The sequence below is a fragment of the Mesoplodon mirus genome (genome assembly GCF_964341445.2).
Source record: "Mesoplodon mirus genome assembly, chromosome: 7".
NCBI classification, from domain to species: Eukaryota; Metazoa; Chordata; class Mammalia; order Artiodactyla; family Ziphiidae; genus Mesoplodon; species Mesoplodon mirus.
The window spans coordinates 360224-366677 of NC_138983.1; the positions used below are offsets into that span (position 1 = coordinate 360224).

Below are 6454 nucleotides of genomic sequence, written 5' to 3' on the forward strand. Positions count from 1 at the left end.
AAGCACACCTTGGCCAGGAGATCACAGCCAGCGTCAACAGTCATAAATTACGTTGATAGTATGTACCCTGGACATGGTGTGATGAAAAGGGCCTTTTACCTCTATTGTCTTCATCCTTCAGACCCATACAGTAAGTCTGCTCCATACGAAAGAGTCCCGTTCCGAGAGCGCGTTCGTAAGTCCAATTTGTTTGTAAACAAACATTTGTTTCCTCGCAGCCCTGGAGGCTGGAAGTCCGAGATCAGGGAGCCAGTGTGGCCGGCTTCTGGTGAGACCCTCTTCCTGGCTGCAGGCGGCTGCCACCTCCGTGTGCACACGGGCTTTCCTTGGGGTGTGCGTGGAGAGAGCGCGAGGTCTCTGGTGTCTCCCTGTAAGGGCGTTAACCCCATCAGACCAGGGCCCCACCCTCAGGGCCTCATCTAACCCTAATTACCTCCCCAAAGCCCATCTCCAAACGCCATCACATTAGGGGTTAGGGTTTCAGCATGTGAATTTGGGGAGGGGGGACACAAACGTTCAGTCCATGACAAGAAGCCTGACTTAAATCACTGTGACAGAAAGCCACAGACCCCCGACCAATTTCCCAGGCTGAGCTGGTTCACAGACCCAAAGCCTCCTTGGATGAGGGTGACAGCCGTGCCCTTGAGGAAGGACCTTGTCATGCCACCAAAAAGGTACTGTGAATCTTCCTCCCTGCCTTCCCCTGAGGCCCCTCAGGGACACTTACCAGGTGTCTGAGGATGGGGAAGCAAAACCTCAGGCTTCTCAGGGTACCCAAAGCACCCCTGTGACCACCAGTCAGAGCAGCGGCTTATGGCGCTCAGGTGATCCACAATGTTTGGGTCATGTCCATCTAACGGTGGGTCCAGTGGGTCCCTGGACCCATGTGTGGTCACCCCCCGTCCCAGAATGCAGTCATCAGAGTGGGTACACTCAGCAGCTGGCAGAAACCATGCTGGTTTCCCGTCCCGCGGAGGGAGGGCTATTACGTGGGGAAGGCCGAGGGGAAGCCGCCAGGACCTCCTGGTCCGAGCAAGATAGTGAAGCAAAGCAGTGAGGCCTCCCCGACGGGAGTGCAGAGGTCGGCGCCACGGCAAGGACCTAGGGCCCAGGACTGGGACTCCCAGCACAGCCCTCTCCTACTGGGCCTGTGCAGGAGATGGGGTCCTGCAGAACGACAATGACCGCAAAGCTAGTCAGGTGGCAACTCCAACCGCAGCCGCTGCTCCTGACGTGCTTTCGTTGCTGAAGCAAAGCCCCACTGGTTCCTAGCCGGGAGCCCAGCTGTTGAGCGATGGGTCTTTCCATCCAGGCTAGTAGAGACCGTCGGAAGAGCCGGCTTTCAAGAGGCAGCAACACCCATCCACAGCCCTCCCTCGAGACAGAGCAGCCCCATGTCACACCAAGTCCCTGGGGGCCTGGCCCACTCGTCCCTCCCACAGCTGCCACACTGGTCCTTCCATGGTGATGCCATGTTGTTCGAACTCGATGAGCAGAACGTAGCAACTAACCTCAGTAGGACAAACGTACACCAGAGTGGAAGGTAAACGCCACAAAAAGTCCAGGCCACCTCTGAAATGCCTAGGGGTTGGGATTCCCTGGTGGCGCAGTGGCTGAGTCCGCCTGCCGATGCAGGGGACTCGGGTTCGTGCCCCGGTCCGGGAAGATCCCACATGCCGCGGAGCAGCTGGGCCCGTGAGCCATGGCCGCTGAGCCTGCGCGTCCGGAGCCTGTGCTCCGCAACGGGAGAGGCCACAACAGTGAGAGGCCTGCGTACCGCAAAAAAAAAAAAAAAAAAAAAAAGTGAAATGCCTAGAGGTCCAGCAGGCCAGTACACATCTAGACATCCCTTTCCAAGTCACAGGCAAGTGGCTGCATCCAATCCCTTCAACCAGGAAGAAAGAGGCATGATGCCTGACGTGTCTTGCTCCTGGGAGGCGACTTTCACCCCGTGTGGCTGTACCACTCCGACCCTGGAGCTGAGAGGCTCAGAGAAGAGGAAGCCCGGCAGCAGGTCACCCTGCCATAGGGGCTGCACCACCCAGCAGAGCCCGCGGTGCCTGAGTGTGGCCCCCCGGTGTCACAAAGCTCTGCCACATTCTGAAGATAACCGCCTGGGTACCGAGCACTCGGCCATGAGCCGCGGCTATTATACCACCTGAGCTGCCATCATGGGCGGGTGTGTGACCCCCGAGCCGAACGGCCGGGCGCACAGCGGTGCCCTGTCAGTGGAAGTGGCGTGTATGTGATTGCTCTCAAGCAGGTCCCGAAGGCCCAAGGAAGTCACGTGAGAGTCATGAACAAGCATGACCAGGTAGCCGTCGCATCGCCTCAACCCTCTCAACCTGCAGCAAGGCTTCGTGGGGCTTCCCGATGACCAGGTGCCTGAGAAGGAAGGAACTCAGGCCTGGTTACAGACGGGGCTGCGGGCCTTGCCCAGACGCGGACGGTCAGGGGGTTGAAGGACAGAGATGAGGGTGAGCCCTCAGAGAGGGACAAGCAGTGCCCTGGCTCTTCAGGCCGCCTTGCAGGACGAGGTAAGAGGCGGAGACCTACCCTGGGGACGGGCAGTGACTAGCTCTCCAGCTGGCTGGATGCTCGGACACTAGGAAGGGACGTGATTGGAAAACTGGTGACAAGGACATCTGGGGAAAGGTATGCAGACGGACTTCTCTGGGTTTGAACAAAGTATAAAGAATTTGTGTCGCACGAGGGCTGCCTCAGCCGAGGAGGGCCTTACCATCAGGAGGGCAAGGTGGCCCATTCTGAGGGCACGTCAGCCTCTTTCCCCGGCACCTCTCACCCTTGGCCAGCCGGTTTATGAGCCAAGTGGCCGAGGCGGGGGGAGGGAGGCTCCACACGGCGTCACAACTTGGACATCCACCCACCAGGGCTTATCCGGCTGCTGTCACTGCCGTGAGCCCAACTGCCACAAGCAGAGACCAGCACTAGCCCCCCTTCCCTCCCAGAGGCAGTGGCTTGGGGACAGCACCTCGTTCGTCGGAGAATAGACACTTCCTCGGGGTATGGATGTACCTTCCCTGCCTGCAGTGCTTCTGCCAGAACCACTCCCCGTGGGCTCACAGAAAGCTGCATCCACCCACGCCACCCTCCACGCGGCATGACTCCTGACCAGCCACTCACCTCACAGCAAGTGAACTGCATCCGTGGGTTCATGCTCATGGAGTCCACCGGTCCTGCATGTTCCCGTCTCCCCGAAGCAGCCAGCCTGGTAGAACGTGGACAGAGGGTGGAATGGCCTTTGGGAGACTTGACTATGGAGGTGGGTTAATGCTCTCAATCAGCAACCTACGGTGTCTCACACAGCCAAGATCCACGGGACCAGCTCTCATGAGATAGGAATGGCAGTGTTCTACTATCCCAAAGGGTCCACCAGTGAAACGTTTGCTTCCCATCCCTGCAACTCTGGGCTCTGCTTGTCCAGTGGTCTCAGATTCCAAGGGAGGGGTGCATTAGGGTGACTAGCTATCCTGGTTTGCCAGGACTTTCCTAGGTTTAAAACTGAATGTCCCACATCCTAGAATCCCCTCAGTCCCGGGCAAGCCCTAGAGCGCATCCACCAGGGGGCATATCAGACTGCAGCTGACAGCCACCTGGCCACTGGGGGCTCTTCACACCAGGGAATCGACAGAAGCTCACTGCACCGGTGGGGATGAGGGTCATAGAGGGGGGCTGAGTTTTCATGACAGAGCTGGGTAAGCAGGCGATGTCTGGAAGGCAGGAGACTCTAGGGTGTCTCTGAGTGCCCCTTGGTCCTGGAGTAAACACCAACAGAAAACTAGAACCACCCAAAACAGGCATAGACCCTTGGGGTCACTCCATCAGACAAAGAACCATGAGCAGCTGAGGTGCTGGCTGAGGACACAGGGAACGTGGAGTGGGCAGGGGAAGAAGGCGCCGGCTACCGCCACGTGGCTGCCGTGGTAACGAGAACCTCATCCTTACCTTCACGCGAGGTAACACCTGTACCAGTTCCACCCGCCCTCCTTCCTCCCTGTTCCTCTCCCACCCCTTCTGTCTAACGTGTGTTAGCAATAGTTGACCTCACATCCCAGTGTTTGTTAGTAATGCCCACACACTCTCTCTGAGAGCGTTCAAGTGTCCAACATTCTTAAAGAGAACATATTCAGTCAGAGTCAGTACCGCCCAAAGATGGATAAAGTGATGTGAAACGTCCATCAGTTTCTTCTGGAGAGATTAACCTCTTTTTAGCCAGGATACTTGCATCATATTAAGCAGAAGCATGATTTTGCCTTTGTTTTTATTTGGAAGTTAAGAATGGTTTAAAGTAGAAGTGTGTGGGACTTCCCTGGTAGCGCAGTGGTTAAGAATCCGCCTGTCAATGCAGGGGACGTGGGTTTGATCCCTGGTCCGGGAAGATACCACATGCCGCAGAGCAACTAAGCTCATGTGCCACAACTAATGAGCCCACATGTGGCAACTACTGAAGCCCACGTGCCTAGAGCCCATGCTCCACAACAAGAGAAGCCACCGCAATGAGAAGCCCGCGCACCGCAACGAAGAGTAGCCCCTGCTTGCCGCAACAAGAGAAAGCCCCTGCACAGCAACAAAGACCCAAAGCAGCCAAAAAAAAAAAAAAATAGTAGAAGTGTGTGTGTGTGCCGAGTTGTCAAGGAGCCTCTCTGCTAGGGATTCTGTTGTTAAGCTGGGAATACGTTTCCCAAGATCCCCTTCCCTGTATGGCTTGGGTCAGAGTTGGGCAAAAGAGGAACTTGTGTGAAGTGGGAGACACAGCAGTGGGTGGTGGCTGCTACTCTCTGAAAAGGCTGTCGTGGCCACACGTGGTCACTGACGGAGCAGCCGTGTCCAGCAGAGGCAACCTGCCTCTCACTCACTCTCTGCCCCCTGCCCTCCATCCACCTGCTGGCCTCCAGGCCAAAAGAGACCTTCTGGACCCTTCCAGGCAGAATGTCCCCAACACTTTCCTCCTGGCACACACTTTCCTTTTTTTTTTTAATGTTCTTTAATGTTTTCTCTTTTTTTTTTTTTTGCATTTTTAAAGACAATCTAAATATTTATTTATTTACTTATTTTGGCCGCGCTGCGCGGTATGTGGGATCTTAGTTCCCTGACCAGGGATCGAACCCACATCCCCTGCATTGGAAGCGCAGAGCCTTAACCACTGCACCGCCGGGGAAGTCCCTGGCACCCACTTTCTGATGCTTGCTTTCTAAAGATTTCGTTTATGTTTCAGATCAGATGTCACTTCCCAAAACAGTGAACCTCTAGTGATCACTCCAACAGAAGAAACCCTCCCCCTGGACTTCCCTGGTGGTGCAGTGGCTAAGAATCAATGCAGGGGACATGGGTTTGATCCCTGGTCTGGGAAGATCCCACATTGCCACAGAGCAACTAAGCACATGTGCCACAACTACTGAGCCTGAGCTCTAGAGCCCGCGAGCCACAACTACCGAAGCCTGCGCGCCTAGAGCCCGTGCTCTGCAACAAGAGAAGACACAGCAACGAGAAGCCCGCGCACTGCAATGAAGAGTAGTCCGCCACTCGCTGCAACTAGAGAAAGCCCGCGCAGCAACGAAGACCCAACGCAGCCAAAATAAATTAATTAATTAAATAAAATTAAAATTAAAAACCCCAACATTTGAAAAAAAAAAAAAGACGAAGAAGAAACCCTCCCCCTCACCTCTCTAGGCCATCATCTTGCTTTATTGTCTTCACAGCACTTGTCACCATTGGAAACTATTGCTTGTTCACATGTGCCTTTGCCTAGGAAAATAGAAACTCCATGAAAGGAGGGACCGTATCTGCCTTGTTAGTTATTGTGCCCCTTAAGTCTCTGGCTCACAAGGACCCCAGGTATCTATTGGCTGAATGGGCACATGGTGGAGGACCAGGGGGCAGAGGGAAAGCAGTGCACACACGGCAACATGGAGATATACATCTGTATATATGAGGTTTGGAGAAACAGTGAGATTTACAGCACAAAACTATTGATATAATGTTTAAAATACACACGATGTGATGTATATCTTAATGAATGTGCAGATAACACGGACATGGAAAGTGGATTGGAGAAGGGGAAAGAACAAGAATGGGGTGGAGGAAGGTTTGAAGAGATGCAGGTGTTGCTCACAGGACAGATGACAGAGCGACAGAATGGTGGAAAGTGGCGAACTTGATTCTATGCCCCGAGGTAAAAATAAAAGGGAGAAAGGGACAGTGTGGCAGTGTTAAGGCTGCAGCTTCCTGGATGATCTTGACAAGATGAGGTGGGGTCCACGGCCCCTCCTCTCAAGGCTGGGTGGCCTATGACAGCGTGTGGCAGAATTGGCATGCCGTGACTCTCCAGGTGCTTTGCCCTGTTTGCTGGAGCCCAGAGGCCACTGCCCTGGAGTGGCCGTACCCTGGTGCTCTGGTTAATCATCCTGGCCAAGCCCAACCATCCCTGCCAAGG

The 6454-nt window shown here is 54.8% G+C and overlaps 1 long non-coding RNA gene across 1 annotated transcript; it reads right to left on the reverse strand.

Annotated features, from left to right (window-relative positions):
- Positions 1-2053: 2053 nt before the first annotated feature.
- Positions 2054-5760, reverse strand: LOC309807863. Its single transcript, XR_014294680.1, has 3 exons — positions 5684-5760; positions 3145-3229; positions 2054-2385 (listed from the first exon to the last, which is right to left on the reverse strand). It is a non-coding gene; the product is annotated as an uncharacterized lncRNA (long non-coding RNA).
- Positions 5761-6454: the final 694 nt, after the last annotated feature.